The following is a 14,306-nucleotide window of genomic DNA, read 5'->3' on the forward strand; positions in this document are numbered from 1 at the left end:
CTGAAGAAAGACACAGGATATGAACCGTTAATTTCTTTCTCAACCCTGGGGGAGGCCGTCTAGACTCCACAGCTTGACAAAGAAACGGGGCTTACAAAATCTAAGAGACACAAGTTCCCCCATGTAAGCTGCTACAGAGTGTACAGGCAGGCAACTGGGATGAGAAAGGACACAAATTTGGTGCAATCCCCGCCCACCACATCTGGGGCAGATCCTGACTTGTTACCTTACTCTTCCTTGGCTATGTCTCAGAGAGCAAATGCTTCCAGCACTTTCTAGACTTGGGCCTCTTAATCGGCATGGCAGAGTAACAATGCCATTCTTCTTCAACCTCATTGGAGACTCTCTAGATGCAGGTACTCAGTCACCTCATGCCCCCGCCCGCCCCCCCTCCTTCCACTACCGGGAGAGAGGGGAGATTTCTAGTAGGGAGAAAGACTCCATGGGGGCCGGGGTCACCAGGCCTGCCTCTCTGCTTCCTGGGAACAGGGGAAGAGTCCCTCCCCGCGACGCCATGTAGGCAAGATGATTCTAGGGCTTTAGCTGAGAGCTCTTTAAAATGCTTACGCTGAAGTTATGTGGAATCCACCCATCTTTCATCTTACTTCAGAGAAGCTGTTCAAACATCTTAATGGCACTAACTGAACATATGAACATATAATTCTTATTGTTATTAAGGAATCCAAGCATCGGGTCTGTAAGTCAACCAACTATAGCCCCCCAGGCCAAATCTGAAGCTGCCTGTGGGTTTTCTCTCTTACAACTCTTTGAGAGTAGTGGTTGCTTTTTTTTTTAAATGGTTGAGGGAAAAGTCAAAACAAGATTAACACCTCTTGGACGCCTGGGTGGCTCAGCAGTTGAGCATCTGCCTTCAGCTCAGGGTGTGATCCTGGGTCCAGAATCAAGTCCCACATCGGGCTCCCTGCATGGAGCCTGCTTCTCCCTCTGCCTGTGTCCCTGCCTCTTTTTCTCTCTCTCTCTCTATGAATAAATAAATATATAAAATATATATTTAAAAAGAATAACATCTCATGACATAGAAGAATTAAATGAAATTCAAACTTCAGAGTCATGAATTAAGTTTTATTGGAATGTGGCCACAACTACTCATTTACGTATTAGCTCTGGCTGCTGTTTTGCTACAATGGCAGACTGAATAGTTAAGGCAGAGCTGAATAAGCCAGTAATGAGATCATTAGACCCACAAAGCCTAAAAATATTTATCTCACCCCTTATCCCAGCTTTGCACAGATCCCATTAATAGCAAATTCCTATTTCCATAAATGTCACCATAACTGAGGCTCCAGGATAACTCAATTGTTTCCTTGTGCTGAGGGATTGTTCAACATAAAAAAATTCAAATTTCGCCACAGAGTATATTCCTTAGACCAGATCCCTCGTAGACTGAAACTCTGAACAAAACTTGCTCTGGTGCCTCTACACTCTCAATCAAAGCAGTACCTGATTTGCTGTGGTCACAGGTATAACCATGCTCTTGCGTTCTGTTCTTTCAGCAAGAAGTTATCAAACTTAGAAGCAATGTGTATCAAATTTTCAAACGCATATATACACAAGAAATCAGAAGAGCCTCTAATCGCCTGTCAGAACTAAAGTGTGTACACAGGCCTATCTCCTTCATTTACTCTACTCGTAGCACTTTTGCTACTTGTTCACTGTGGAGGGGCTACTCATCATATCATACCCTTTGCAAGGTCTCAGAGACTTGTCTATTAAAAACGCCTCCTGGGTGGCTCAGTTGATGAAGCACCTCCCTCTGGCTCAGGTCATGATCCTAGAGTCCCTGTCGAGCCCCAAATCAGACTCCCTGCTCAACAGAGAGTCTGCTTCTCCCTCTCCCTCTGCCCCTCCCCCTGCTCATGCACGCACGTGCTCTCTTTCTCACACTCTCCCTCATTCTCTCTCAAATAAAATAAAATAAAATAAAATAAAATAAAATAAAATAAATAAAAACTCCATATCACAAAACTGTGCTATCATGTTGTTGACCTGTGGGATTTCTTACCCTGGGACTAACTTGTTACAAGGCATCAGAAACTGTCTACTTTATGACGTGGGACACATGTTTACTACAGTAGGCAACTGGAGTACTGTTTGGATTGATTGGAACTCAAATTCCAGAGCAGACAGGGCGAGCATTAAGAGAAGAACACTAGGGACGCCTGGGTGGCTCAGTGGTTGAGCATCTGTCTTCGGCTCAGGGTGTGATCCTGGAGACCCGGGGTCAAGTCCCACATCGGGCTCCTTGCATGGAGCCTGCTTCTCCCTCTGCCTGTGTCTCTGCCTCTCTCTCTCTCTGTGTCTCTCATGAATAAATAAATAAATACTTAAAAAAAAAAAAGACTGGAACACTGGTCTATACCATGGGCAGCACATGTGAGCCGAAGTAGAAGGGAAGGAGCCTGCAGCCTAGTGTTTCACACTAACAGCCAATGAGACTCAACCAACCCAAATGACTATGATCAGCATCACAGTCTCTTCCAAGAAGAGACCAGGCCTGACCGCACTGAATCTGGTTCTTCCTTCTCACCCTACCCTCTCTCTGGCAGTCAAAACTTAAAGTTAAGCTAATAAAGGGATTCCCAGAATTAAAGGACAACATACCAGGGTTTCAGAAAAATAATCCTGAGCTGCTATTAGCAGGCTGTCCCACTAGATGGCAATGCTGACTTCCAAACCAGAACCTAAGCCATTCAGCAGGTCTGACACCAAAATAGAACCAACTTCTGGTGCCCCCTTTTGGCCTTCCCATTGCTCAGGAAGCAGTGCAGATGGTGGAGATGAAAGCGACAATGGATCACCTTCAAACTGTGTATTGGCTCTAAATAACCAAGAAACATCAACCTGCATGCACTGAACAGATATTTGTATGACGCCTTCCATGTGCACACATGCCAACAAGAGGCAGCATCGAAGCAACGATGAAGCCTAGACTCTCGAACATGCTGCCTGGGGTTGAATCCAAGCTCCTCCACTTCCTAGTTACATGACCCTGAGCAAATGATTGAGCGTCATTTTCCTTACCTACAAAATGGGGGAGATACATGTCAGTGACAGTTCTTACCTTATAAAACTGTTGCAAAGATTAGAGGATGTTAAAGAAAGAACACATGTGAAGTACGGAGAGCAGGGCCTGGTGTATGTGAGCTGCTATATATAACTGCTGTGGTTATTATGTGTAAGGCATCGTTCTGGGGCTCATGGACCATAAAGCTGAGAATCAGGTGTTAGAATCCTGCTCTCAACGTGTTTATGATCTGGAAAGTAAGAGTCAATATAAATACATTGAAAAGTAGAGAAACATAACTTTGAGAAGTAAATACTAAATGCTCCTGGGACATAACATGCACCTGGGCTGGTAAAAAAAAAAAAGGAACGAGAAGGAATTATTTCCACAGCAAGGTTTTTATCAGTGGCGCTTGGGGGCTCAGTGGTTGAGTGTCTGCCTTTGGCTCAGGGCGTGATCCCAGGGTCCTGGGATGGAGTCCCGCATCAGCCTGCTTCTCCCTCTGCCTATGTCTCTGCCTCTCTCTGTGTGTCTCTCGTGAATAAATAAGGGTTTTAGCGCTGACACCTGAAATTCAGATAGACTCGGGACCAACAGAACTGGAGGAAAAGACATTCTAGTTTAGCTCCATTTACCAAACACTTTGCATGTACCAGGCACTGTGCTAGGAGACCAGGACATAAAGGATGCACAAGTATTCACTGTGCACTGTGGTGCGGCAACCCTAGAAGGATGGATGAGGTGCGGGTGGCCGACACTTCTGTTGCGGGCCTGGGGGCAACGTGTCAGAAAAGGTGAATGCTGAACAAGAGAGACTGCACATAAATCCATGTGGCCCAGGATCCCTAGGGTACACAGGATCCCTCCTCCCTTACAGCTCCGAGGAGGGGCCTGGCCCTCTCTCCTCCCATGTTTGCAACCGGTTTTCTAACAGTCTTAAAGAAGTGAGATGGACACCAAATCCCTCCTCCACTCGATCCCCAGGGAATAACGTTGTGGAGCAGAACTTCCCGAGATTCAGATGCTGGCTCACCCTCTCACATCAACTCGTTCCATTCTTCTCTTAAATGAGCCTTTGCAAAGGATGCAGGCCACCTGGAACCCGGACAGCTCGTCCTATTCCCTAAAGGAACCCACAGTCTTCTGATGTCACGAACAAAAGACAACCACCAGAGCAGGGTGTTCAGGGATACAGAAAGCCAGAAGGTCAAAGGCCACATCCTCAAATCTCTGTTTTTAGAGAAGACCCCAGTGGCCCTTCGGTGCCCAATCTGGGCTCCGAGCTCTAAGTCCAGAAGAACTTGTGAGGAAGTCCAGCAGAGGGCACTAACAGATAAAAATGTCAGTGAGCTAACCTTAAAAAAACCAACATCTCTGAACAAGGATTTGGATCTGGGCACTAGATGACTCAAAGTCCGCTTAACATCTCAAGGAAGGGAATTTGTACAGGCAAACTGTTTGCTGTTCCCCTCGCACGGCTAAAGAAGTAAATCCCTCCTCCTGTAAATGCAAGCTTCAGATAAAAATCACGGTTGAAATTAAATTTCGAAAGAGCGTGTTGCTAAGTGGGGAAGCGGCTTCTTTAAATTCCAGAATATTCCTGAGGGAAACCAGCTGAAGCAAATCAGATGATCTGTAATCCTGGTTTTATTCTCCACCAGCAAGTTAGTGTTTGGAGCTTATCCTCAAAGGTCATATTAAACCAGTAACACGGGCACAAACTGGGAAAAACACGTAATTTGAGGCCAAAGCGCACCCCGGAAGATAGAAAACCATAGACTATGACCAAGAAGCTCTGCAGGAAAGGCTAGTAAATTCCCACGATTCCCCTGGTCTCCTTTTCTCCCTCCCCCAACCCGGGACACTTGCAAAAAAGTACCGGCTGAACCCACAAGCCACCAGGAAGGTGTCCTTTTGTCCTCTGGAAAGTACAGCCTCCCTGCTAGGGAGACTGTGTTTGGTTCTTTCCCTGAGTGGGTGCTTCATATGTACAAACAGCTCTTTCTCTTGCAGACAACACTAAAGTGGTCACGGACTCCTCCTAAAGCCTGGGTGGGGACGGGGGTGGGGGTGGGGGGAATAGGGGAGAGTGTCAAGAGATTCAGAGGATTCCAAGCAGGTACAGGGATGGGCAAGCTGTTATTTCTAGAGCTTAATGGAAACCGTCCATGTACCTACACTACAGCTGTGCAGACTACTGAATTTCTTTGCTTTTGGTTGTAACCAGAGCAATCTAAAGTGTTACCTGATGCTTACTAGAAGCTTCAAAAGACTCAGGGTGGCTTTGATTGATACATGTCTTTGATTAACAAAAATAGGAGAAAGAAACTCTTTTAGGCAGTGGATATAGTAGAAATAGGGCAGAGACACAGACCAGCCTAGGTTTGCCCTAGCCTTGTTTCTTCTCATTGGCCCTCTACTTTGGTCAAGTCCCTTATCTTCTTTTAGACTATTCCCCTGCCCCCCACCCCCACCCCACTGCCCCAAATTACAGAACAGTGCTGAGGATTAAGTTGTGAGTCAACAGATCACAGTATCTGAGTTCAGGATTTAGAGTCAGGACAACACAAGTTCTAGTTGACTCTGCTACTTAGCGGGATGATCCTGGGTAAATTAACTTTTCTAAGTGTCAGGCATGGGTATATACCACGAACCTTAAATGATGACAGTGAGGATTAGAAATGGTAAAAGTCATCTACAGAAAGTGTCTTAGGCAATATCTGAGCTTTGGTGGGTGTACCATCAATGGCGGAGGTCAATTGTGTTCAACGTTCAGTGAGATTGGCAGATAAATATTTCGAAACATCCCATGCACAGGAGGAAGAAAAGAGACGCTTAGGGTAGTTTTGAGAGCCAGTGACCTGAATGAAAAGTAGGGTCACTGACAAAAGAGAAGGCTGAGTACTCATGCTGAATTACAGCCACCTGTGAAATGGCTCTGGCATTCTCTATTTCCGTGTAAGGAGGAAAGGTGTACCCGGGGAAGGAGGGCAGGTGGCAAAGCAGGTGAGAACGCTGCAGAATAGTTTATTTGTCATCTGGCAAATGAGTATGGGAAAGTCTAATAATAGAAAATAAGTAAACAGATGTGATTTGGGGCACTGCCAATGATCGCCAGTTTCTTATACAACATACCTGAACAGTCTCAAAACTACTTGGAAAATAGCTCTCTGGGTGAAGACTGATCATTTGTCTACAAAGTTACCGGGGCGGCATCTGTGTCATGGGTCCCATGGAAACACACAGCAGGGTGGGTAGACCAGCAGACTCAGGGATTCAGAATTCAGCCAAATATCCTTTAACTCATTACAACACACTAATCCTTCTCTGGTTAAGAGTCCTTTTGCTTCTAAATATGCTCCTGATTGTCTTTAAATTTAAGGAAGAAAAAAGAAGAAAGCTCTCCCTCAACTCCTTTATTTTCCCTTCCTTTCCTCCAGGACCATATTTTATTGAAAGAACACACGTTTGGTGAGCGCCAAACTTTCTCGTCAACGCCACGTCAGAATAAACTGGGAGCTTCGTTATGCAGACTCTTTGGCCCTTCCCCAAAACCTGCCATGTCAGAGTCTGAACATATCCAGGAATGTGTATTTTTTTTAAGTTTATTTTTATTTGTTTATTTAAATACTCTCTATACCCAATGTGAGGCTGTAACTCACGACCCCGAGATCGAGAGTTGCATGCTCTTCCAACTAAGCCAGCCAGGTGCCCACCCCAGAAATGTGTATTTTTTTTAAAAGCTTCCCAGTGATGCTGGTGGGCAACCAGGATTGAGACCCACTGGACTCCACACTCACTGCCTCCACTTCCTCACCACTGACCTGTGAATAAGTTCCCTGCAATCTGAACAGCACCCTCACCCCTCTTTTCTTTCATCCACCAGGACCTCAGTTACCGTCAGGCCAAGGATAGCTGTGGCCTGTCCTAATCTTATTTGACCACCCAGGCAGGTCTGACGTCAATGATTATTCCCACTCTCCAAACTTCACCCTTCCTGCCTTCTGCGGCACCACCCTCTCCTGGTTCTTGGGTTTTGTCCTACTTTTGTTTCTCTCTTTTTTTTTGGGGGGGGGGGGACTTCATGTACTCTTCTGTGTCAGCTTCTCATTTAATGAATTACCAAATACTGACTACGTACCAGGCATTTTTGGGAAAATCGACACGGAGTATAGAGTAGTAAACAAAACAGAGATCTCCATTCTCAAGGAGTTTACATTCTGTTGGGTCCCTACCTCTTCCAGCTTTATGCCAGGAGAACCTGAGTTTGTGAACCTCTAATTATCAAAATACTGTGCAATATTATATATTCATAGGAGATGATTTATAACTCTCACCAGATTCTCAGATAGGCCTGTGACCCACAGAAAAATCCACAGTAATACGTCTCTGGGGAATCTCATCCACACCTAAGCCTTTAGCTATGATGGATATACTGGTGACTCCCAAAGATAGCAGGGCAGAGAACTGAGCTGTCGCTAGTCACATGTGGCTATTTAAATTTAAATTAATTAAAATTTCAGTTCCTTAGCCATACCAGTCATATTTCAAGTACTCAATAACTACATGTGGCCATTTGCTTCCGTATTAGTGCAGACAGAGAAGATGCAAAGTTTAATCAGACAGCACACAGGTTTCCAGATCAGACCTAGGATTTGAGTTCCAGCTTTGCCACTGCTCACCTGAGTAACTCAGAGCAGCCTATTTACTTCTCTCTACATTCCTGTCAGCTCACCTGAGCTGAGTTGTAAATAACTCCAGACAACTGTCTTGAGGATGGAACAGGTTAACTACTATAAGGCACATAACAAGAGGTTGGGCAAATAATAAGGCCCCAAGAAACAGGGGTTACCATCCCCCCATTTAATGTTGCTTTAATGCAACGTTACTATCATACATTTGCATCAGCACTGAACTCTCTGGAGTCCAACATGAATCCCAAGCTGAACACAGCCAATCCTGAATTCACCATCTTTTTTTCTTTTTTCTCCCCTCCTGGCACCGGACAAGTAAGGATTCATTCCAACTTAGTGTTAAAAAGTAAAGCCACACGTCCACAATGGCACCACTGAAACCAAGTTCCAAGCTCCCCCAGGAATGGGAGCCTTACCTGCTCAGTCAGGAATTCCGCTGAGCGGCACCCATGAGGTCAAGTCGCATGGGCCTCTTCATCCCCCAAATCTGCATGAGATCCCCTCCCTTTCCCCTTGGACGAGGTGGCCTGACCTCAATTAATATTTTCTTTCGCTAAGGACTGCTCACTCCGCCCGCCTTCCTAGAGACACCTTTCATTTTGTGCAACTTCTCAGAGCTGCTCCACTTGCTAGATAGAATGCTGCGCGCTTCAGGACCGGAGTAATAAAGCCAATTAGATGTTCAGGTCTCGGCTGATGATTTTCAGTATACATGCTGCCGAAGTGAGCACTTGGTTGATGTTTTGTTTTTTTTTAAACTCGAGAGGCACCTCCACCTCAATTTCACTGCAAGTGCTGCAGATTCTGCAGATTTCATCTCCTGACACCCCGCAGGTCCGACCTGTTCCCCATTCATCACTCCTCGGCCACTGTCTTGCTCAAGCTCTCATCACTCCTCCCAGGGATTACTTTAACAGGCTCCTAATGGTTTTCCTCTTGCCAATCTGGCCCCCCTCCAGTCTATCCTGGACACTGATGGTCCTCCTGAAATGCAGACTTGATTGCGTCTCTTCTTTAGGCTTAAATGTTCCACAGACTTCCCATAATTTCAGAACCAAGTTCAAACCCCTTAGTTTAGCAAGAAAAGCCCTAATAAGCTGCCTGCTGTCTGCCCATGCCCACTCCCAGGATCCCACCCATCCCCGGTCTGGACAGGGCCTCCAGGGGCCTGGTATATCCTTCTCTGCACTCTCTGATTTGCTTCATTCATCCCATCTCGGATTAAGCCTGAGGGCTCTTGAGTTTTTTAGATTGCCAGCATTCCAATCTTGACCCATCTTCTAACTACTCCATTTCGACCTCTTTAAAATGGGAATGACAAAACATAAATAAATAAATAAATAAATAAATAAATAAATAAATAAATAAATAAAATGGGGATGACAAGTGTCTTCTTCATTGAAGTGTTGTAAAAATTAATAGCCATAAATGCTTAGGAAGGGATCTGGAATTGGGCTACTCAATCTCATAGCTGTCATGATCTTTCAAAAGCAGCACCTTCTAAGGGACATCTTCCTCGATGATCACAGCCCACACTGTGGTCCTACATCACCCTGCCCTACCTTTTACCCCCAAAATTAGCACACTCCTTGGGATACAATAATTAAGGACTCAACTCCCTATGCTTTCGACCACACTGTCACTTACTCAAAACCAAAGATCCTATTTTATGTTTCATTTCCACTCAACACTCCTGCCACTCCAGAAAGATCCTCTGCTGAGCAAGTTCTCTTAAGTCCATACAGATGACACCCTCTCTCCAGATTACCACCCACCTCCAAATGTTCATCAACATGTTCTGAACGCCAGTGTTGAGTACCCTGGGCCCTATTCAGGGTGAAAAGCATGGTCTGTGACCTCAAGGAGCTTCTAACAGACGGTGTTAGGCGCTGGTGCTCTAGAGATACTAACTTGAACTAGACGTTCATTTACAAAGAAAGTAGCAACTGTTAAGAAAACCTTTCTAATGCCAACCCTCCTCTGCCCGACCCCTTGCCAATGTTATGCTCCAACTCGCAGTTATCCAACACGATGATGACGATGAAGACATACTTCCTGCCTCACAGGGCCTCCATCGGAGGGTGGGCAGGAAAGAATGTAGTTCTCCAACTAGACACTAGGAGCGAAAAATCAATAGAAAAGGATTTTGAGGGGTGCCTGGGTGGCTCAGTGGTCGAGTGTCTGCCTTAGGCTTAGGTCGTGATCCCAGAGTCCTGGGATCAGGTCCTGCATCAGGCTCCTCACAGGGAGCCTGCTTCTCCCTCTGCCTGTGTTTCTGCCTCTCTCTGTGTCTCTCATGAATAAATAAATAAAATCTTAAAGAAAAAAAGATTTTGAGGTCCAAGGCTACAACTTTTTTGTTTCTTTTTTTCTGAATTGCCTGAGTTTCAATCAATGTACATGCCCATCCTTGGCTCTTGTGAATACAGATAATCAAGCGTTACTGTGGGGGGGAGGGGCAGAGAAAAACACTAATTCTTTTCTTTTTTTTCTAATTCTTTTCTCTAATGCTCTGTTCTGAGATATTTTTCACAAAGTGTAAAGGTTCCCTGACCCACCATAAAATTCCAGGCCTTTCACTACACACAATTAAAATAATTATACTCACCCCGTTATATTCTTCAAATGGCTTCTGCAGAAAGAGGGCAAGAGAGCTTGTGAGCTTGTGTCAGCTCCAATGCTCTTGGTCACTCTTAAGGAACACATCACTTTTCTCTAGCCCACACCCTTGTAGCTTCCTTGGCCTCAAGCACTACTTTGCTTCACAGCAAAATCTTAGGCCCTCTTAAGAGAAACAAACAAATTAACCAGGTCATTTAGTGGTAAACCTTTCATCAGTGTTAACTGTGACCAACTAAGATGCTTCCCAGAACTTGAAGCCTCTGATGACTTGTCAAGGCCCTAGGTAGGGGAGTCTCACAGGCCAGCATCCCCCACCCTTCAGGCTCCTGTGCCACCTCCCTGCCTTTAGGACATCCTTTGCTTCCTAATCCAGAGCCTTGATACTGGAGAACAAAGTAGGAAGATGCATAGATTTCTCAACCCAACACAGATGGCATTCCGTCCACAGATAACCCCAAAACCTTACTTAAATTTTTTTTGGTAGTCTCTACACCCAACGTGAAGCTCAAACTCACACAACCCTGAGATCAACAGTCACGTGCTCTACCAACTGAGCCAGCCAGGCAATCCCCCAAAACCTTATTTTGACAACCACCTTGTTCCTGGTTCCTTCATCTAAACTTCAAAATGAGGGACCCCTGGGTGGCGCAGCGGTTTGGCGCCTGCCTTTGGCCCGGGGCGTGATCCTGGAGACCCAGGATCGAATCCCACATCGGGCTCCCGGTGCATGGAGCCTGCTTCTCCCTCTGCCTGTGTCTGTGTCTCTGCCTCTCTCTCTCTCTGTATGTGTGTGACTATCATAAATAAATAAAAATAATAAAAAAAAATAAGTCCTTTAAAAAAAATAAAATAAAATAAACTTCAAAATGAGGAGTTAAAGTCCCTTCTCCATTGACTTCCCCTCACAGGGGCAAGTCCAGAGACATTCCCAGGACAGGCAGAGAGCCCCCACACCGAGAACCTTTAAACCAAATCCCCAACTATCATGATTTGGAACGATATCTTTCTGATATCTGACTAAACACTATCTCCTAGTTAATTTGTGGGTTTTTTTTTTTTTTGAGAGAGAGGACGTGTGCATGCATGAGAGAGTACACATGTGAAAAGAAGGGGGAAGGGTAGAAGGGGGGGAGAAAGAGAATCCCAAGTAGGCTCCATGCTGAGTGCAGAGCCCACTGTGGGGCTCTATCTCACGACCCTGAGATCATGACCTGAGTGGAAATCAAGAGTAGGGCACCTAACCAACTGAGCCATCCAGGCTCCGTGTGTGTGTGTGTGTGTGTGTGTGTGTATTTTAATCAAAGGTACATAACTACGGGGATCCCTGGGTGGCTCAGGGGTTTGGCACCTGCCTTCAGCCCAGGGCATGATCCTGGAGTCCTGGGATCGAGTCCCGCATTGGGCTCCCTGCATGGAGCCTGCTTCTCCCTCTGCCTCTGTCTCTGCCTCTCTCTGTTTCTCATGAATAAATAAATAAAATCTTTTTAAAAATATTTTTTTTTTTAAAGGCACATAACTACCATTCAGAACTTCAGGTCCTCATCTAATGACATGCCTCAAACTCTCTACAGTCACTCTTCACCTAAAACACTCTAAACAATGTTTTAGGTTACCTTGTTACCAAAAAATGCTGTGTGGCTTCTATCAGACTTCTGGAAATGCTGGAAACACCTAAAGGAACCCCTCCCTCCAAGAAACCACTAACTTTAGTCATCAATACCCAAACTGCTGTTTGCTTGACCTCTTCTTGGTTTCCCTTCTACCAACCTCTGAAAAGTTGTCGCTAGAGTTCTGCCCAGCAGTCCCTTCTCTTCTCTACACGTTCTCCCCCCACCATCTCATCCAAATCCATGCCTTCAACAACCCACATATTGTCCCAAGCCCACCTGTTCTACCAAGCACCAGGTTCCCTGAATCCAAATGCATGGAAGGCATCACCGAACCCTGCCCCCCAAGAGCCCTCTCAGCATATAAACCCCCCTGCCTCACTTCTCCCACCAAGGAACTTTACCTGCCTTCCTTAGCTCACCTACCTGCACCTCCATCCATCTACTTAGTTGTCCAGACAAGGAAACTCAGAAGCAGTTGTGGCAGTTCCCTTTCGTCCGCTCCCTACCTCCCATTGGCCACAGAGTTCTGCGGCTCCTACCTCTACGTATCTTTTATACACATCCCTCCTTCCTTTTCCTACTGTCCTGGCCCCCTGGACCAACGACGGGTATCAGACTATGTAAGAATCACCTACAACTTTTGTAGAGATCGGTTCCCACCCCATCTCTTTCCCTGGATTCTAATGCAGAGGTTCTGGGCTGGGGCCTAAAGAATTTTTAACACACATCCCAGGTGTGCAAACTACCAAAGTCCCTACCTTATTGAAATGGCCCTTAGAGGTGCCTGGGTGGCTCAGTTGGCTAAGCGTTCAACTCTTTTTTTTTTAAGATTTTATTTATTTATTTGAGGGAGAGAGAGACAGAGAGTACGAGCAGGTGGATGGAAGAGGCAGAGGGAAAAGCAGACTCCCTGCTGAGTGGGGAGCTGGACACGGGGCTCAATCCCAGGACCCCGGGATCATGACCTCAGTTGAAGGCAAATGCTTAACCGATGGAGCCACCCAGGCTCCCCAAGCGTCTAATTCTTGATTTCAGCTCAGGTCATGATCTCAGGGTCATGAAATCAAGCCTGGCATCTAGTTTGGTGCCGAGAGTAGAACCTGCTTAAGATTCTCTCTCCCTCTCCCTCTGCTCCAACCACTCCTCTTGCCACTCTCTCTTGAGTACACATGCATCTCACACTCTTTCTTTAAAAATTAAAAATAAGTAAATCTTTGAAATGGCCCCTTAACTGAGCTGATAAGTGTTTAACAACCAGGGAGGAGAAAACAGGTGTGCATCATTAGTCAATTTCTGTGTTGCAAAGATTCTGGGCGTGGCCAATTTCAAGCTAACATCACAGCTGGGGAGCAACGTGCACAACTGGCTGATGCTCGCCGGCCCTAGCATGGCCCCAGTACAAGATGCCTGGACTACCCTGCATTATCGTCTGTCTAAATCAGGGCTAAAGGCGCCTCTTCCCAGGTTAAAACCCTTTCAAGTTTCCCCCTAACGCCCTACAAGATAGTCCAAGGTGCTTGCCTCGCACACAGGCCTTGAAACATGAAATCAGTCTCCTCTTCCCAACTTCTCAACTTCCCCTACAGAGAGCTCCACCTAAGCCGCTAATGTGCAGCTGACATAGAATCACTTGTGTTCCCCGAATAAACCAGGCTCACTCACTCCTCCCAACTGTGTTCATTGTCCCCTCTGCATTAAATGTGTCTTCTGCATGACCTCACACCTCAATCACTGCACCTTCCACTTGGCCACTGAGTCCCATACCACGCAGAAGCCTGGCTGCCTCTTCCCTCTGACATAGTCAAGGCCCAATTCACTATTTTTTTTTCCTCCTAGACCCAGAGCTCTCCATCCTGTGAGCCACAAATCCAAGCCTGAGAAGTTAGCACTAGTGATACCGGCAGCTCTGCCCTTACCTTGGGGATACCCTATTGGCCGCCTGAGAAAAAAATCTTTAGGGCAAATACTCGCTACTTTTTTCAGTGTGTTCAAGACACTGTGTTCTAATATGTTGTATTTAATACTAACAATAAAGGTCCACAGGAACGATGCTTTCTGGTCTACAAAGTGCCTCCATGCACATTCTTACATCTGATCTTTCCAACCTCATAAAGTAAGAATGTAAATATTCTGATCGCTGTTTTAAAGATGAAGAAAAGGAGCGGTGGCTCAGTGGGTTAAGTGTCTGCCTTCAGGCCCATCAGCGTCCTGGGATGGAGCTGCATCAGGATCCCTGCTCAGTGGGGAGTCTGCTTCTCCCTCTCCCTCTGCCCTTCCCCTGCTTGTGCTTTCTCTAATAAATAAATAAAATAAAATAAAGGTGAAGAAAATAAGGGCTTATAGGGGGACCTGACC

At 45.9% G+C, this 14,306-nt stretch overlaps 1 protein-coding gene across 7 annotated transcripts in view; it reads right to left on the reverse strand.

The window, feature by feature from the left end:
- GRAMD1B (GRAM domain containing 1B) overlaps window positions 1-14,306 on the reverse strand; it is a 234,556-nt gene that overhangs the window by 125,911 nt on the left and 94,339 nt on the right. The gene's annotated exons all lie outside the window — the stretch shown is intronic.

Source organism: Vulpes vulpes, chromosome 12 (assembly GCF_048418805.1).
Source record: "Vulpes vulpes isolate BD-2025 chromosome 12, VulVul3, whole genome shotgun sequence".
Classification (NCBI taxonomy): Eukaryota; Metazoa; Chordata; class Mammalia; order Carnivora; family Canidae; genus Vulpes; species Vulpes vulpes.